The sequence below is a fragment of the Pseudopodoces humilis genome, chromosome 15, assembly GCF_049639895.1.
Source record: "Pseudopodoces humilis isolate 2021_Gansu_Grassland_sample_001 chromosome 15, ASM4963989v1, whole genome shotgun sequence".
NCBI classification, from domain to species: Eukaryota; Metazoa; Chordata; class Aves; order Passeriformes; family Paridae; genus Pseudopodoces; species Pseudopodoces humilis.
The window spans coordinates 13,580,519-13,601,058 of record NC_142214.1 but is presented as its reverse complement, the minus strand read 5'-3'; the positions used below and the strand labels follow the sequence as shown (position 1 = coordinate 13,601,058).

The 20,540-nt window shown below is 38.6% G+C and overlaps 1 protein-coding gene across 1 annotated transcript in view; it reads left to right on the top strand.

The window, feature by feature from the left end:
* Window positions 1–5,268: 5,268 nt before the first annotated feature.
* MAMLD1 (mastermind like domain containing 1) overlaps window positions 5,269–20,540 on the top strand; it is a 186,266-nt gene continuing 170,994 nt past the window's right edge. Inside the window, exon 1 of the mRNA XM_088062463.1 lies at window positions 5,269–5,396. The gene's annotated coding sequence lies outside the window, so the exon portion shown is untranslated. The remainder of the gene's footprint in view (window positions 5,397–20,540) is intronic.

Sequence of the window (20,540 nt, the reverse complement as noted above, 5' to 3'; positions counted from 1 at the left end):
TAAAATGGGAAGCACTGGCATCTATAATCTTTGATATAATGTGTAGTGACCCAAGTTGCCTGAGCTATGACAAGCCCTTGCTTACAGTAGGTGCAGAAAAAGGGAATGAAGAGCAGCTGCTATATAGGCATGTTTTACAATTACATTAGTTTTGTTTCATTTCAATTTCAAAGTGCATATTGCATGTTGAGTTGTGATAAAGATATATTCAAGACAGGAATATTTCATTCATACCTTTCATATTTTAGGTAGAAATTTGAAATGGATCATCAAAAATTACTTTTCCAAACCTGTTAATTTGTAGGCTTATGACAATGCAATTCTCAATCCATTAGAACCTCCTCTTTCTTTCCTTGCACTCTGTTTTGCTGCAGGTATTTTGAAATGTTTCCTTTATGAAATTGTACTTTATTAATTATATATATACTTTTACCGTGATGTTCTTCCTGAAGATGGTTCATAGCATGTCGGAAGTCCAAGCCTGTGTGTAAAGGAGAACCCATTTCACATCTTATGGGTAGGACAGAAGCATTTTTATTGTTTAATCATTCCTTGGAAAGGTGGTAGTGCCAGCTAAACACAGTGCAGCTGCTTTTGGCTCTCAACACTGATATGGCACTAGTACTCTATATAAGAGTATATATCAGGACAAACCTGTTTTCTGGTATCTAACACTTGTGTTTACCCATTACTCAAAAGCACAAGAATTAATTCTTGCAACTCTTATTATAAATTTGTACCATAATAAGTTGATGCAGGCTGTGCATACCTTACCTCTTTGGGTAGATTTGGTCAGAGAACAAAGGTTTCAAATTCCTAGAACTGTTCAGAATGGAGGCTTGCTAACGCTGTTTGCTTTTTGCTGTAGAGTTCTTATGTCTGTGATTTGGTGATATGTGATAATTTAAGGATGAATGTAGAAACACTCCTTCCTTGGCTCTCTGGAAGCAGGCTGGCAGTATTCAATCATTATTACATTAAGATGATTCAAGGCTGAGAATACTGATGCCACCCTTCCCCCAGCATTCTGCGGACACACACAGACACATGCACACAGGCGTGTACACAGAGTATTATTCTCTGTTTGCCTTACTAATGTCATTGTGCAGTATTCCATTTTCCTCTCTTCTTGTCCCCAGGGTCTGTAACAAACCCCTGCTGGACCTTTTATCCACCCACTAAGTCCAGATTAATTTATTATACTCCATCTAGTTTTTGAACTGTTCCTTCTAAATGTAGGATGGGGCTTAGGGCTGTGCAAAGGGGATTCAAGGATAAGGGAAGAAAACATCCTCAGGCTGTAGCTTACAGTGAAAAGTTGTGTTACAGTACAAGCACCTCTACTATAAATATGCATAGCCATGGAAGATGATGCAGGAAGGAATGACTGATTAGAGCTCATATTTAGCTAAATTAACAAATCAAGTCCATTTTTTGGTGTAAATCTGAATTCATCATAATTTAAAAGCAAGTATTTGTTTTTAATATCTCTTTCTTATGCATAGAATACAGTGTACTCTTAATTTCCTTCTTAATTATTATTATTTTTTCAAACAGCTTCCAGGCAGAAAGTCAAAGCCTGCTGTATTTTATATTATACTCTGCAACTCATTTTCCTGTTTTTTTAATCAAAGATCTAATTAATCCATGTAATCTGAATAAGTTCTGTTTAAATTCAACATGCTAGTGAAAGAACTGAATGAAAATGTAGCTAATTTTTTATACCTATGAACGTAATAGGTAGGTAAAAATACATAGAGATAAAAATAGCCTATTCCTAGTGTGTGAATAGTGACTGAAAACAAATAATAGGGTAAATAAAGAAATAAATAAAGGGTAGCTATGAGTAGAAGATGTCTGAAAAAGGTCTTCAGTGGTGTGAAAATTATGCTACTCATTGTTGCCGTCTCATATTTGCTCATTGTGTAACATGAGCTGGGGCTGATGATCTTTCATTGGTACCAATAAAACTGCTACTTCTTTTCCATTTGTGGGAAGTCTCAATATGAGGTTTTTACAGAATCATGATAAAAAGAAACCTTCAAAGACTGTTGCAACCCAACACTCTTTATCTTGGGTTGAATATGATGAATGATTAGTTGTTTTAGAAGTTTATCTTTGTCTGATTCAGCATTTTCCTCTGGGGAAAATACAAACAAAAGGAGCTGGGGCCAATCATGTATTTAGAAATTAGGTGTGTAACTTAAGGTGGCAAAGTCTAATAAAAAAGGGGATTAGAAAAGTGTGTCTTTTGATGAATTATCACCAGCAAAATTTTTAATGTAATGTTTGTCAGGTTTTTGCATGAAATACCAGCAGCTTTTTAGCAGCTTTAAAATTATGACCTAGATGATTTCCAGTAATGATGAAGTTGAAAATCGATGTAGGAAATATTACTATAGTAAAAGTAAAAAGATGCCTCCAAATGGTAATGTACAAACTCTCACAAGGGAAAGCTTACTTGCATATGAGACTTTCCCAGTAGAAACATTATAAATCATACGTAAGTCAGAGTATGAATGAGAAAAAGAAAAATAACTATCGGAAAAAAAGTTTAGAATTATTTAAAGTGTTCATGGTTTGGCACAGACAAATGCAAAGAGAACATGCAAAGAAAGAACAGTCAGCAGAAACTTGGCATCTCATGGTATCTGAGTGGAAGTCCTGTTTTTTTGAAAAATGTATTAGATCCTTTGCATGTGCACCAAAATCAGTCATGACACATCACTGATAATGGAGAACAGTGTAGCAAATGGAGAGTCAGGACCATTTTTTTCCTCAGGAAATCTCACCTTTGAGGCAGAGTGAGTTTTGCACGGTCTTGCTTTTACCTATTTTTGCAATTGAACCTACCAAAACAAAAAAGGATGTGTGGCTTCCCCTCTGGCATAGGATTGGTCATTCACATTTAGATGCCAGCATGAAATCTCAGCCCCGTTGTACCAGTGGCAAAATTCCAAATGGCTTAAACAGGAGCAGCAGCCTTATGATTCCTTCTTTTGTTAACTTCAAGAAACCATTTGTTCATGGCAGTGACTATTTGCACTTGAAAAACAAATGGGCACAATTTAAATTATCTAGAAATCTCAATGTTACCAAATCAGTCAGATTTTTTTTTCCACATCTTGTTGGAAACCATACTATGGCTGTGTTCCTATACCCAGAATCATTTTGTCTTCATTCTGTACAGAACAGTAACAGGAAGATTGTCTCCATCCTTCTTGGAGTTTTATAAATTATATGCTGACTGAGACAGAGCAGGTGGCAAAAAAAGGGGCATGACTGACATGGGAAAATAAAATAAAAATAAAATAAATTACATTTAGCACAGAAGCTTGGGCTACATTTTCTCTACAAAACTCTCTTTTTGAGAAGCTGCTAGAGACATGTAACTTCTGCTGTGTAAGTACAAGTGAGACTGTCATGGAGTTACTTTACCTTTAAGAAAGTTTAAGTTGCTGGGATCTGCCTGGCGTCTTTTCTCCTGACCAATTATCGGTCATTGCTGAGAATTGACAGCAGTTTAGGCCATTGAAAAGTGAGATCAACTTGTGAACCCTACCTTAAAGTGTAAAACCAGAGCTCTCTTGGCTCTTTTTGTTTCCTGGCTGGGAAGGGCGGCAGAGCCCCAGGCTTCCCACTCCCTGCCCAGGCCATGCGGCCGGGCGGGGACTGGGCTGGGCCCAGCGTCTCCCGGCCGGGGGATGCGGGCCCTGTGGAGGGGGTTTTCTCCGGGCTCCGGCCGGGCCGGGCCGAGCCGATCTCTGGCTCGGCTGCAGGTTTTTTGCTGTGGCTGGATTCACTGGAGACTGCTGAGTGAAGAAGGAGAAGGGCTCTGGGCCTGCAGCGGGCTGGGCGCGGCGCCTACACTCTCCAGAGCAGCCATGAGGAACTTTCCATCGCAGACGGCTCCAGCTCCTGCACCGGCCGAGGCCACAGAACTACCTACAACAGCCTGGGCAAGATTTTAACTCTTTCATTTCCCAGATGAGACTTGCGGATTAATCTTTTTATCCAGACAGAGAAAAGAGAGTGATCAACATGAAAAGAGACTTTATAAACTACTAGTGACAGGAAAGAAAAGAAAAGGTAGAGAATTAAGAAGATGCTTTAATTAAGCTGAAATATCTTTCTGTTAAAACTATGGAAATGGACAATAAGGTCTTGAAAACGCTCCTTTAATTCATGACAGTATATAGGGAGGAATAGAGTGTTCAAAGTGTAAATTTTGAGTAAAAAGTAGAGTAATTATGGTACAGTGAAGTGCTGGAAGATTTGAAGCCTTGAGAGGCAATGAGAAAACTGTTTTCTGGTGAAGCTCACGGAAACAGATGAAGAAGACTTTTTGCCTTTGAATAACTTATCCTTAAAAATCCCATCCCTAGACTCATGGCCCATACACACTTGGGATGTGAAAATGGGAGGAGTGGGCTCTAATAACAGCAGCTCTGGGCAGCTAACATTAGAGCAATGGAAAACTATAAGAAAAATAGTTTTTCTTGTGAGAAACTCCATAAATTAACAGGAAGAAACTTCTGTTTCTCTATAAAGACTGGTGAAAAGACTGTAGCAAGAATTGGGACTGTTTTAACCATCAAAGTTCCAAAGGTTTTGTCTCTTTTGTCATGTGAACAAGGGAATAGTGGGTAGACAGGGGATGAAAAGGTTTTTCTGGAAGTTTATTCTGGTGTTCTTATTGTAGTTTGTCAATAAACTTTCTTTTTTTTCCCTTTTAAGTTTTATGCCTATTTTGCTCTTGTTCTAATCCATATCTCACAGCAAGAAATAAGTAATTTTCTTAGTTATTGGTTTAAAACCACGACAGAGACCTTGAACATGGCTGGTTCATGGGCAGTAACACAAATGGTACTGATGACTGCATCCATTTTCCAAGAAACACTTTACAATATTTTACAAGAAATAATATACGTATTTATACTGTAATGCTTTTTAATGAATGCTCAACTCAAAAAACATTCACAAGATCATAAAAGCAGCTAATAGTTAGGACTGCAGGTGCTCAGATTAGATTCTGTTACAGTTGAACCCAAAATTACTAATGTAATATTCCACTTCAAAGGAAAGCTTTCTATAAGATAGCAATGAAAATAAAGCTTTACCATGTAGTTTAATTTTTAAATTGCCACCAAATAATGCAGAATTGTCATAGAAGTATCTACAAAAATCTTTCCTATAGGTGCTTCCATATTTCAAGTCACCATATCTCACCACTGGCTACAAGTTGCTTTCATCTCCAACATGTTTCATGGCATGGGAGTTGGAAGATCTCAGTCATCTGACAAGGTGGCTTCATGTGGAGCCTCCAGAAAGGATTGCAGAGGATGCTAGAATTGTTGTTCAAAAGGTTCCTGCTTAATTTACACAAGGGCAGAGGGGTGAGTACTACTCTATTTAGAAATTCAGCTGTGCCCTATTTCCCTATGAGACAAAGTCACATTGCTTAAAGGTAATGCTGTATGCCTGATTCAGGCATATATGACAGTTTCCACTTCTCTATTCTCAACTTGCTTTTGTGTAAAGCAAATGTTTTACAGGGGTTTAGGTTGTGTGCTCTACCACTGCTTGGCCAAGCACAGCAAAGCTGGTAATTCCCCTACAGTGAGGGCATATCCTCTTTTTATATGGTGAACAGGACGGCAGTCTCCTGGTCTTTAAAGCTCTGGCAAGAAGAGCTGGCCAAGGCTGTAAAATGGCAGAGGTGCTGGGAATCAGCTATGGTCTATTCCCAGCTGGCGGACTGAACATGCTGTCTGCCTGGAAAGGTGAGGGGGTTATATAGTGGGAAATTTTGCAGAAGAGAAGGCAGAGAAAGGCTCACTGGCCAGGGATTTCCAGGGTGCTGGAAAGAGCTGAGTATTTTTGCCTAACTTGCAGAAGATAAGTAGCCTTGGCAACGTGACCTATTCTTGGACTGAAAATAACAGCTTATTCTTGAGGTTTTTTACAGGAGAATGCTGGTAGCTATCTCTGCATGGTCATCTTATGTGCAAAGTAAAGACATAGATGTTAACCTGTCTTTGGGTAATTTTGTTATTCTTTTGCAAAGGCAAAGATTCAGCTGCTTTCTTAAATGTTTGCTGGCAGAGGTCTTTGGAGCTTTTCCGCTGCAAAAATGGAGAAAGCCCTTATAGTGGGGTCACCATCGTATTGACACTGCAGACAGTGCTGCAGGTCTGTGCCTTGTGGTAATTTGTCTGTCCCTTGATTTGAAAAATTAAAGAAATAAGGGGAAACCTAAAACACAAAGAACTTACTAGATTTCAGGTGGAAGTGCAGTGTGAGGGCTTTTATATAAGACTTGGAAAGTGTAGTTTTGGATAAGAAATGTAACTTGTCTTCCTTTGCTTACACTTATATTTACCTTGACTTAGTAGATTTGTGTCTCTGTCTATTACTAGCAATTTTGGAGGCAGTAGATGCCCTGTGGTGCCAAGCGCTAGTAACAGACAGTCACATTCCTGCAAAAGTAGTAAAGATAAACTGTGGGGCAGTGGTTTAGTTTATCAAAATAGGGCTGCCCTATCTTTCCTGTTGTACTCCCTGGCATGGCTCAGTCTCCCTTCGAGTGGGTAAAGCAGATGAGTAGCGGAAAAACTTCAGGAGAGTTTTCTAATAAAAGTCATGAGATAAGGAAGATGCTGTTGCAAATGAGGATTATGGGTTTTTTTTCTGCCGATTGATGTAGATGAGTTTATGCAGCAACACTTCCAATTTTGGAATTAAAATTTAAATAATACTGTTTATTACAGTGATTGTGCTCTTGTTAATGACTAAGGCTTTGTCTGAGCCTAAGGATTTATTTATAACTTTGACCTGTTTTAAGCCCCAGTTTACCTGGAGTCAGACTGATGATTGCATGCGGACTATACATTTTTAATTTAGCTAACAGTCTGAAATCTCAAAGTAGATTATTTTTGAAGTCTTCAACAAATATTTACTAAATGTTTGCCATTTGTGTGGGTAGAAAGGCGCTAGAAAAAAATGCTGAGATGAGCACAAAAGCTGTAGTTCACAATACTGAATGAAGACAAAGCAACATGATTTTAGTAGACAAATCTGTGCATCTGTTTGAAAGAAAAGATCTGAAAAGGGTCACCAGTCCTACTAGCAGTCCTCACACAGTAAGTGTTCTCCTACTCTTTGATACGTAAAGCTGCCTGAAACTGGTCACATAGACCAGAACTTTTCAGTGTTTACATCCAGGACCAACTGGACAGATGTGTTTAGGGAGGATTGCTGTTTGCTGATGTGATGTGAGGGATAAACATAGGTCCAACAGCTATTTCTGACTAAACAGGAAATAGCCAAAGCCAGCCCAGCTTTGTGCTTTGTTCTTCTGCAGTGTGTTACCTTTACTGAGCATAAAGTCAGATACTGAATGTAATTTCTGAAATTACTTTAGTTTCTGTTAGGACATAAATGCAAGCTTGTAGAAAACATAGAAGTTTATTCATGTGCGCACATATTATCTTTTAACATGTTTGAAGCTCTATTTTCAGAAGCCTACCTCAAGTGTACCTAATGCAAGGTCTTGCAAATAATCCTGTAAGGCACAGTTGTTTACTAATAATAGATATTGTGGGCAAAGCTGTTTGAAGTGCTGCTTTACAGTCATCTGTTGAATTAAAAAATCTTTTGCAAACATTTATAAAGGTAACAGCTAATTATCTAGACTTGGTATCCCACATTCAAAATTCCTCTTTACACTGGCACAGGGAATACTTATTTTAAGCACATCCAGTAAAATACATATTTTAAATTATATTTTACAGTTCAGTGGTTTCTCTAACCTGAGGATCCCAAAGTGCTTCTCAAATGGAGGTGAAGTTAGCTTAAGAAGAGTCCTGTGAGCACAATTACTTCCACTTTGCATACAGAGAAAATGAGCAATGAAAACTGGTTTGTTGAAGGTTGCATACAGGTGCTGGCAGTAAGAATAGAACCTACACTTATTGCCTCCTGTGCTTTCACTATAAAGCCATTATTAGGCTTTCTACATCATCCTGTGATTGAGTAATTTTCGTTGTGTCAGTGGAGATTCAGGAATCCTGAGCTAATTAATGCTCTGGCACTTTTCAAACCCTCAGCTGCTCTTTACATCTATCTGATGGTTCTGTAGAGCTCAATCACTTGTGGTAATGTGTCTCTGAAGAAACAAAGAAAGGCAAATAAAGGATGGGCATTCACTCACCCTGTCTCACAAAGGTAGGGGCTGTACTCAGAAACATTTGTTTAAGTTTTATAGGCTCTTTATTCTTTTTAAACAGAGGGTGTAAAGCTTCTAAAAGGGACCCTGTCATGTTAAAATCTGATAATTTGAAAGTTCTGTATCACTGGCTGAACTGCTCTTCCACTGACTACAGTAAATCACCTGAATTCTCTTTTAAAACTCTGCCTTTCCTCTGAGATCAAATTAAAACCCATGATTCCTATATATGCCACAAGGAATCAAGTATTACAAATACTCTGCCGGCTGTTCTTCTAAATAATTACGGAGGGACATAAGCTGACACTGATCTTGATCAACACATCCCAGAAGTTTGGGTTAAAATTTTTTGGTTCAAATTTGATGGCCTTCAGTGTGTAGAGTTAACTCTTTCAGCTTTTCTGGTAGTAAGCAGATTGATTGTGAAGACAAAGAGGCTAAGCTATTAAGAGTGATGAATTTTGGAGCAAGTAATTTTTTCAGTCCAATTAACAGTACATGGCCTGTCAGTAATGGTTTGGCATTAAGAGCCAGTAAGTTGCAAACAACCAGGAGGACATAAAAACATTATTTATAAAATTGTAATGTCATCTCAATTCTCACTGTTACTATCGGTCACTCTTCACATGGCAAAGGTTTATGTTTTATTTACATTTTACTTTGGTATTTTAATATGTTCTAACAACCCTGAAGAGGTTCATGAATATATATATACCCAAAATATATAACTTACCATGTCAGAAACAAAATATACAAAAGACATGTTCTTTCTGAAACTATTTTTCTTTTGTGTCAAGCAAAATCATACAAATACGATGTTTTGCAAACTTAGACCCTAAATATGACTTTAAAACTATCAATGCATATACATCACTGCAGTAACTGAATGCTCTGAATGATTAAAAAATATATCAAAAAAAATCTGTGAGCAACACAATGTGAGGAACAAAGGGGTGAAGTAACTTTGCAGTGTTAATAGGGTTTAATATATAGAGCATTAAGCACCACTGTAGCATTCATAAAGGAACACAGCTAATGCTTAAACTTATTTGACATCAGAGCCTTTTTACTATGTATATTCCAACATATTTACACTTTGAGAAGAGGCTTGTTGAATCTTGTTCCATGACAGAATTCTGAAGTATTCAGGCTGGCAGTTTTCAATTACTTCATCTTGGCTGAGATTCAAAGCAGGCTGGCACATGAGGAGGGAGGCATTTAGCTGGACCAGCTGAAACACAAGGGGATAACACACAGGCATAAAGGGGAGGAGCCAAAGTCTGGGCTCTTCTTGACATACATCATTAACTATTAATAGAGATTCTTTATTTTGTGGATTTGTCACAATTGGCTCTTAGGACAGGATGTCTATATGCTTTACAAATTATCCCTAACCTGTTTGGAGGTACGTTTGTGAATGCCAGTCATTTACTGCCAATTTACATACTTGGGGGAGGGGTCTGGGGAGAGAGATTCATTATATAAAAACAGATTAAAGTTAGTGTATTAATGTTTCCCTCCAGCTCACCCTGTGCCATGGCTTGACACGTCCATCTCTGTCCTAAATAAACCTAACCACTTGCATCCTTCACAGGTGACAGGAAAGCTGAACAATTTCATCAAGATTAATTCCTTGAATTAATGTCTGTCATTTTAGGGTGTTTTTAGAAAATTAAATTATATATTTATGATACAGTTCTGGTTGACTATTTTATATGAAATGGCAGTGTTTTCTCTTTGCATAACAAGCCTTACAGTGTGTCAGGAAGCATATTGATAAGGGAATCCATAAGAGAGCACAGACCTCCTGTTTGAATTCATATTCATTTATTGTATTCCTTGCCTTGAGGTTTGAAGTACCTTGTTTTCACCCAGCAAGAAGGTGGTAACGCTCCGAGTATAGGTGTTAGGGTAGTGGCATTAGCCACCCATGGCTAATGTGAGGTTTCTTGCCTGACTGTGCTGTGCCATCATTACTGTACTCGCTGTGCTTCGTCATCGTTGGGTAGGTGGCTGCAGTGGCAAGGTGCTTTTGTTCAATGAACCAATTGTAAAATGAATGTTAGGCTTCTGCACAGGGAAATATAGTGCCTCCTTCTGTGACTTCCTACCCCCAAACTTTTTTTTTCCTATTGTTCTCTGATGCTGCAACAGATTTATGAAAATCAAATACTTTAATTGTAAAACTGCCACTTAATTCACAACAGACAGGATTTATTCAGTGCTCAGCTCCTGGAGATCACTTTTTTTAGGAGTCTTCTTTTTTTTGTTCCGTTTCTCCATCTTACCAAGCAAATTTAATATTGAAACACATGCCACATTGGTTATGAGGTAAATGTCAGCATCATAGTGAGTTTAAAGACATTTGAAAACTTCACACTTTTTCAATATTTCTTTTATCCAGGGCTGGGTTCTTTGGTCAGCTTAGGTGTAGTAGCCCTAACATGGAGTTCTTCCTGCAGTACAGAGTTCTCCTGTCATACCTGGCAGTACCCAGCTGCCCCTTCCTGGATCCAGCAGTATGACAAGGAAGGGTTCTACTTTATGCAGTCTTCAGTGGCTTGAGGCTCCTGAAGGTTTCACATTTGACCCTTGCAGCTCTTATTAAGGATGCTGCTGCTCCAAAATATCAGCCATTAAGCTTCTCACAACTGCTCTTGTCAAATGTATTGCAGCCTGAAAGTGATTTTAGCATGACTGGAGAAAATGTTCTGTCTCCTCTTTGTGAGGGCGCAGTGAACAGGATGCTTTGTGGGCAGTCGGGGATGCTGCTGGTATGGGGATATCTGTAGTATGGCTTTAACTGATGAAGGGGATTAATTGCTTTTCCAGAGTGGTTCCTACATGAATCTAGGCTGAGCATGGTCCAGAAATTCACCCTGATGAAGGAGTAGTTGGCCTCATTTGCTGTACACAGAAGAGGCAGTGTCCCATCATTTAGGTCTGTTGTCATACATGTTATAAGAATGTTTATAGGCACATGGGTGCTGCAGAGGATCACTGTACTGTGGGGAGACATTGGTCTCCAGATCAGAAGTGGAATAAGCACATTTAAAAAAAAACAAACAGCAAACAACCAGAAAAAGCAAAATGGAAAACAAACCCAAAAAATCCTCAGTCTGGAGTGAAGCCTGGCAAGATGGAGTTTGTGCAGAATATGCTGCTTCTGAAGCTTCCCAAGTTACTGCAGAGCATTTCTGAGGGGTGTGATTGTTTTAGATGTTGCCTGATATTGATCACTTTGGAAAGTCTCTCTCACCCTTGTCTCATAAACCTGTGGGAAGAGGGAGTCTCTCCCTAGCATAAGCACTACAGTGGGCAGCTCTGCACTGTTCAGCTGCCTCACACTGCGTGAGACCAGATTTTCTCTGCACTCACCTCACTGAGGCTGCCTATAGATAAACAAGGGCTTGTTTAAGCTGTGATTTCCAAGTATCTGCCTGGGGGTTATTTATCCCATTTATTCAGAAGTGGCTTCTTTTGAAAAAGAGGAGGAGGTGAAGAGATACAGCTTCCTAGGTAGTAGTAAAGTGCATGCTGTGTGTGCATGACAATATAGGTCTCCGAGGTTTAGTGGATCTGGAATTATGCCATTTGTCTCACACTGATGCAGTCAGATAGGGAACGCCAATCGGAAGATCTCGCGTTGTACGGGAAGATAGGGCCCCTCTTTCTCCAAAGTTCCATAACCCATAATGTAACAGTGCTTACGTCATCATACCTCGGTTATATAAATCCCTGCGCACCGGAAATAAACGCTCTTCACCATCCACCACATTGGTGTTAGCGTGTGATTAGCCCGACAGGCCTGTAAGTTTAGCCGTCGTGTCACCCACGAACCGGGTCGCTACGCCTCATCCCGAGGCAACACACACTAATTGAAGCATGTGTCTACAAGTGTGCAATGCAAAACATAGCATAAATGGTAATAATAAAATAAGGGTACTGCATAACCCATCTTATTATTAGTCAGTTGCAGAGCACCTTAAAATGTACGTTTTGTGATGCTGCTCTTTTCTGTGCATACATGTATACATATTAAGCTAATAGGATATATTTCTGCTGAGCTGATCTGAGGCAACATGTAGTCTTTTACAGCTTTTCAGAATCTTTCCTGTATGTGCCTCATGTTTATAAATGTACTTTGCAGTGCTTATAAAATTGTGACTCCAGAGTAACAAGCATTCAACTTAAACCTATTTCTGTATGAGAAAAAGACACCTTAAAGAGTAAGCATGATTAAATTAAGCATTAATATATTAAGCATGATTAAACTTAATTTCTTCATACACTGGAGGCTCTAGAAGAAGGTTTCTGTATTGTGAAGTTTCAAGAGACAGCTGCTGAAATGAGGCTGGACTGGATCACAATTTGAAACAACCCGAATGTTACTGGAGAGAATGGGCACATTTCCATACCTGACAGACATTCAGTGCAATATATAGGTTAGTTTATTATGGACAACAGTGTAATTTGTTACATTATGTTTATTGCCATGGTGTACATGGAATCTCATTGTAAATGTTTTCAAGAAAGGGAATTTTTTTTGTTATTTGAAGTTTCATTTCAGCAGCCAAGACAAATAGATCAGTGATACTGGCTTTGGGATCAGACATCTATGTCATTTCTGTCAGTTTTAAAGTAAAAAAAAATCTTGTAAAATATGTCATTTATCTTCATTGCTATGTCTACACTATTGCCCAGCTGTATTGAGCTATATAAGTGGGTGGGGGAAAAAAATTAGAAACTTAGTCATATTCTAAAGATACCAAACCATTAAGAGAGGAAACACTTCTGCTGTGTGCCTGATCTCTGCAAGCAACTGAAGCACCCACTCAGACTTGGGGAAAAAAAAAAAAAAGAAAAAAAAGGAAAAAAGAAGAAAAAGAGAAGAAATAAAAACCCCCAAACCTCAAAGACATTTTCTATCTGTATGCTTCAGTGCAAAGGAAGTGGTGTATGCTTTTTAGGCATGATTCACAAGGCAGATTCATGTGCAAGTGGCTCCGGGTACAGCAGAGGGGGTGGATCTGGATCGTGTAAAGCTAGTGCTGAATGTGGGAAAATGTTCTTCCTCCCACTCTGCAGTAAACAATATCAAATCAAAAGTTTTACATTGCAGCTTTATTGTTAAGACAAGAAGAGAGCTGGGTAATACTAAAGGTCCATTTAATCTTATATTCTTACTAGAATAGTAGTTAGTGTCTGATACTTAAGGAAGGGTAAGGATGAGGACAGAGAGGGACAGACCTGCAAACACCAGTTTACATTTCTCATGAGTAGAGGTAGGACTTGAACCATTGTGATCAGAGCAGCCACTGGAGTTACTCTTCGTCACTCTTTAATATTGCATCTACAACAGTCTGTGAAAGTGAGCCTCTGCAATTCAGTTCTGTAATGGGAGAAAAAAGTGCTTCTCTTTGTTCTTTGTTTTAAGCTTCCTACTTAATTAATGGGTACACCAACAAAATCTTGGAATGTGAGGAAAAAAGTTGTTCTTTGTTTTATAGTTCTCCATTCATTGTTACTTTCCACTCTGAAAAATCCTAATTCTCTCTGTGTATAAAGGCAATTATATCCCTTTAATGCAGCATTGTTGCCATTCTTATTACCTTTTCTATACTTAAAAAAAACCCAAACAAATAATAAACCAAGCATACAAAACATACAAAACCCACATACAAAAACAAACCAGAAAAACAAAAGGAATTATTTGGAAGCAAAGTTCATCAGAAAGGGCAGCTTGAAGCAGAACTTAGAACCAACTCCACAGGTGAAAGATGACAAAAGTATAAGCATGAGAAAAGGTGCTGTCAGGTCCTTGCTTTCAAATCCTAATGATTGGTCATAAGAGAGTGTTTTCTCTTGGCTAACAGAAAATAAGATGAAGAAAGATTGGTGAAGCTCAGGATGAAATTTCTTATCAATCTGCTCTATGAACTTTTCACTTGTTTTGTCCTCATGCATTTATATTTATTTCAAATGGTATATTTTTTCAATATACCATCAACCGATGGTAGCATCTGATAAATGAGCTGCTGCCAGTTGTAGTCCATTGTGCTTGTCATCAGTACAAGTCCACTGTAGTCAGTAATGAAATTTCACCTGCTGTGTGAGAAAAAATAAAATGCACAGTTGTGGTTGTAATTAGGGTTGAAAATCAATAGTAAAAGATGTTTTAAAAATGAGAAAGATGGTAAAAGAGAAAATGAGGAGAAAACCGTGGAAAGATAATTAACCGAGGACAGATAAGATTAGTGAATGCAGAGATATACTGGAGAAAATGGAACATTAGTCCAAGGTGGAACACTACAACCACTTTTTGCAAGAGACTTCAATTTGAGTATAAGAAAGAATGTCTTTTCTAGTAAAAATCTCTTTTCCTGTGGTGGTATGTGCATGTGTATGAACAAAAAATTGAGCTGCTAATGGTGCCTGGAAGATTGTCACATTTTTTCTGCTTCATTCCCTTGGTGGCCACCATCCTGGAAAATGAAGGACTTGGATGAAACTCACTTTAGAATTCAGGAGGGGACGTACCTGAATTAGTGAGAGAGCAGCATGTCACAGTACACTTCACAATAAAGGATGCTGCACCTATTTTTTTTTTTTATTTGCCTTAGAACTATTCTCTAGTAGCCTTTGAGACAAAGTATCTGGGGGTTTGGATATGACCAGATGGCTGAGCACTGAGTAGTCTTCTTCAAAGTCGCTCATAAAAAGCACCTGTACTAAAAGGGTAGAAAATTGAAAATTCTTGTTGGCTCCACAGGGGATGACTTATGTTTGGTTTTGATGGAGTAGAATATCTTTGCCTATTGCTGATTATGAAAGGGCCTATTACTGGCTAGGGAGTAGAAAAGGCAAAGCATTTAATTCTCTGCTTTTCTTAGCTTTCACCTCAAGAGCATCAGCTTAGAAAATAGCGTGTCAGAATGTCAAAGAAATGCTTGAGCAGTTTGTTCTTTTTGTTTTATCTTTCTCTAAATATCAAGGACCCTGGTCATAGAAAAGACAATCTTTCTCTTTAATAAGACTATTTCCAGTACAAAGCTAGTACAATATGACAGGCAAATACAACAACCTTATTAAAGAATCCTCTGTATAACACACAAATGTGTGAAATGTTTTCTCCTCAATAAATAGCCTTCAGTAAGGGATGTGTATTCTGCTTAGGTACTAGGCTGCATTCTCATATAATTTTGAAGCTACATCTGCTATATTTTAAACAGTAACCAACTAAATATGACGAGATGGCAAAACAGTTTAATATCATGGCCTTTATCTGCCCAGAGAGCATGAAAGAAAAATAAAGCAAATGGCTAGTGTAGAAGGGGAGAACATGTTATTCTATCAGTGCAGTCAATTCTTTTCCTGTTTGTTTATTTATTTATTTACCACATCAGTGGTATAATACAGAGATAAAAATGAATCCTTGTACAGTTAATTGAATATTTCCTAGGAGCTTTTGTTGGAAATTTTTTCTGATGTGGTTAGCTAAGGAAGATTTACTTTATACTTAAGTTAGCACAAATCCATGATTTGATGATGAAAGTAACATCTCACGGGTATTGATGGACTTTTTTGAAGGGACAATAAATCTAACAAACAGCTGATTTTGCATGTCATATTAAGAAAAGGTAATCAAGTAAGAGATTTTATGTGGTTTTTGTAGAAATGTACAAAGACTAGATGACATCTGACAGTGCATACACTTGTAAGGGAACTAAATGACAACAAAAAGGGAGGCAGACAGCTGGTTAGAGCTCAGTTCAGCAAACATTACCCACAAAGAGCAATGTTTGCTTTTGCATCTGGGCATACAGGCTTCTTAAGTCAGGGAAGTGTATGGAAATACTCATAGAAATAAATAACATCCAGTGGGACTCTGTGTTCTGCAGTAATACACAGAATGTTAAGATGTTATCAGAGAAGTATTGTAGCTTTCTTATACTGTGTATGGAAAGTTTGTGGGCTTCTCTAGTTTGCATATCTCAAAAACTCCAGCAGTTATGGAACAGAAACAATTTAAAATCCAAAGCCTCTTGACTTCAGTGAGGCTGTGTATTCTGGAGCCCTTGGAGTCCCTTGTGTGTCTCTGCACACTCCTTGCTCCAGACAAGGTAAAATGGAATTCTGAAGCTGAGTATGTGCTATCTACAGCACTGCTTAAATGCAGATCTGATCTGATTCTCGAGTCCCAGCTTGTTCAGTGTTGTTTATGCACAAGCCTGTGCTAAAGTGTGGATTTAGGCAAAGCTCCAGAGCACACCCGAGGGCAGCGGCCCAACCATTGCTCCATTCCCCATAGAGAACTAAGCTCCATCTATCCGGATGGGTTTGATCCAGAGAAGGCAACGTGTACTACCTACACCAGCAGCACTGACATCCTGCTGTCACTTATCTGAAGGACAGGGAAGGTGGGCCACAGCTGGACTGTTAGCCAGGAATGTGGGTGGACAATGTGCACAGCTCCAATCCCACCATGTTAAACTTTATCTTTTCCCTCTTGGTGGACGTGTGGCAAACAACTGTGCATCTGCAGGACTGAAGTGCCAAGCCTCTCACTGCATTGCAGGGTTCCCAAGCCAGTTCTCCACTCATCACATGCACTTTTTTTTGAAAGCAACAGTGGCAATCAGTGAGAAATCCATTTGCTCTACAAAACTCTCACATGGTATGAATTGTAGTGATTTAATATTTAAAAAGTAAAATATTTCAAGGTAATGGTGTGCCTTTACCCTGAATGGTAAACGACTTCCTTATAAAAGTAGGTAACCTTAACATTTACATTTTTTTAAATGTCAGAATGTAAAACCAATGGTAAGGTTGAAAGAGGGGGGAAAAGTATTAGCACTGCATTGTTTACATAGTGTACATAATACAGTAAAACCTTGATAGAAGTCTAAACTCTTTTACTTATGCGAAAATATGTAAATAACTAGCCATACCTACAAAATCAATTGCTCAGCCACTTCAGGTTGAAAGTTGGCTTAAAATTCATGAGAATTTTAAAATCATATACTTCAATTTTCTATTCTTCTAGCTTTTGATTATTCTAAGATCATTTTGTCTTATTTTTAGGATTATTTTTTCACTAGAAGCTCTTAAATGTGATCAGAATTTTAAAGGAAAAATAATTAAAATCACCTATACAACACTGTGGGATTAAGGTTACAGATTTTGAGCATTACCAATACTACTTAGATAATGAAGATTTGATTTGATTACAAAGACCTGAGATCTGGAAATTAAAATTTACAGGACAAGAATTAAGTAAAAATATTAATAGACATACTCAGCAAATCAAAGGATGAGTGCAGTCTTCAGCTGTCACAGTTGCAGCTAGCCTGTAGCTGTCAAATAAATTTGGCTATATCAGATGCCCAAACTCAGCCAGCCTTGAAGTAAAACAATAGGCTGGGGTAGAGATGAGCTGGATTCAGACCCAAGCAGGGAAGTCAGCCAGTCATGCTCAGTCCAGAAAGCAGACATAGCACTGGTCAAGGAGCTGGGCAGTGCTGAAACCTCAACCAGTCACTTGTCTAGACCCAGGAGTTTTGAATGCTCTATAGAAGAGGGAGAGGGTTCCAAACAATAAAACAGGCTGTTTGTTGAGGACCCTCGGGAGTTTGTGTCGTTCCTGTCTCCAACCAACGACCCATAACATAATATTCAACAAGCCTGAAAAACATAGGCCCAGCTCCTCAGTGATGTAAACTGCCTCAGACCAAGAGTTCTGGCCCAGGGATCAGAAGCCTATCTTGATCCAGTGAAAGATTTTGAACTATATTTCTGCTTTTCAGAAGAAAAATTAGTTTGTTATTAGGACCAGCGTAAGGACTTTGTCTCTGTGGAACACAGTGCTCACACCTGGAGTAACTGTGTTCCACATGAAGTGATACTGGTGTCATGTCAGGCCGTCTGTACATTTGGCCATACCTACCTTGAGCTGCTGAAAGGAACTATCTCTGACCAAGCTCCTGTGTCTTAAAGAAGGACTATAACCCAGACCCAGTTCCAAAGAGGAATCATTTTAAGGAAAGAGTCCCTTTTGGTAATCTGGGAGAGACAATCCTTAAGTAACTGATTCAAATTTCTAGGAGTAGATAGTGTTTATGACTTCTCTCTGCACAAGTTTTATTTTAAATCCAAATAAACATTATCCTGAAACATATTTTCAGAGTTTTCTATATGCCATGAAGCACATATCAATAAGCTTTAATGCCTAGATTATAAAATGTTTCCCTGCCAATGTACAAAAATCTCTAACAAGTTACAGAACTGAGTATATAGACTGTGGTGTTTTGTTCTGAGGTGATTCAAGGGACAAATTAATATATTAAACTGGGGAAAAGAGAGAGTTTTCATACAACCAGACCTTCAGTTTTTGTAAATTAAGATAAACCTGTACATTTATTAGGGACTTGTGTGAGCTAAGGATCTAATTGACACTTTAAATATTTCATTGGACAATAAAAGAGTATCTTGTAAAATATTCTGATAAATTGCACTTTTAGGCTTCAACATCTCTACAAAAATAGGAGGGAATTCCAAAACCTACTGCCAGCCCCAAGAGTGGTGTTTCTAGTAACATTTCCAGGCAGCTGTGCTCCTAAATTCAATTACACTGGTGGCTTCAGCATAGATCCTGCTGGACAATCATCTACATCATAAAAAGTGCAGGTCATTTGCCACAGCTGAGCAAAACTGTCATTTTCTTCCTAAAAGAAGCTGAGGCTAAGCTAAGGCAGAAAATAAATCCTCTGTGACTCATAAGGAGAGCGCTTTTTAGGTCAGGTCAAGAACAAAGACACTGGCAGCACAATGCTGAGAGGCTTAGAGTGGTGTATCCCTAAGGACAACTCCTGACACCAATTGGAATTTTTTTTCTTGATTGGGTGAATGCTTTTTGAATGAATTTGTAAATGCCCTTAAAATAATCAGTTTATTCAATTAGCAAATTGGCCTATTGTCCGTTAAATAAAGAAGGAATTTTTTTTTTTTACCAAAATGCTGTTTGTTGTCAGTAGCAGGAGAAGAATAGACAGAGATGGCTCTGAGAACAGGAACAGAGTAAATGCTCTTGGGAGGGTGAGACTGAGAGGGAATATCAGTGCTGCCCTCCCCTCTGCCAGGCACAGGCACACACATTCTCATATCACTCCACAGCCACAGTTCCTTCAGCATGGAGTAGAGGAGTCAAGCTGTTTGCTAGTATTACTGAAATTAAGTTATAATTTTGTCTCAAAGTTCAAATTTTCTTGTGAATCTTGCTGTTTCTGAGATTTTTTTATTGCAGAAAAGGCCCAGAATTTAAAAAACTGCTTTCTTAAATTCCCACATTACATTTTCTATGTTTTCTCTTTGTGCTTGTGTTTTTCTTTCAAATCCCATGGTGCTCTGTTACAGCAACCATCTTGTGCTGTGTTCACAGTGGATCTGCATGTTGAAGGCTAATAGTAACCTAACTCAGGTGGGAGGTGGGAAAATCTTTCCCAGAAAGAGAGCCAGGAGAGAATGCAACAAAGCATGGTGTGCCTGCTTGATTTAGTCCAAGACCTCTTTTGGCCTTGGGTTTTGGATTCAGTTCACCTTGAAAAGATAACAATTCTTCGGAAAATAATTTCAGAGAGCAGTTTCAGGTTACCTGTTATGTTAACATTGATTTTATTGAATTTTTTTTTCCCCTAAAGCACTGGTGTGGACTAAGAGTTGTATATATGCAAACCTTATTCATCCTTCCACTTCTGAACACAGTTTAGAGCTGTCTGGTTTCAGAATTGAGAATATACTGCCTTTCCTGCCAAAGATGTTCCTTCCATATGAACTGTCTACTTCCCCATGAACACACAAAATTTTCCTGGCTTTCATGATCACCCTCCCCCCCAGATAAACACCCCAATAACTGAGTCACTAGGAGTAATATTGATTTCTGCACTTCACCTTCTGAGCTCCAGAAGAGAGTGGCAAAGTCCACAGGTTGTAAATGGCCAGTGGAAACCTGACTTCATGACAAACTGTATGGGAGACAAATGAAGGTAATGAGACTGTGCTGGCAAGCAAGTAGCCTGGTACTCCTAGGAGTGAAGGGACCTCCAAGAAGTTCTTTATCTACTGTACTAATCCATTAATCCTTCCTTTGTGAGTGAAGGATCATGAAGTGCATGGACAAGATAAACTTCAGGGGACTGAGAATTCTGCCCTGTGTCCTCAGAAGTGCTGCTGCTGCACTACGTGTCTGTGATGCCCTATGGCTCAGTGAATGTCTGTCTTTGAGTCTCTCTTGGTCAAAAAATGTAGTTGTTCAAGT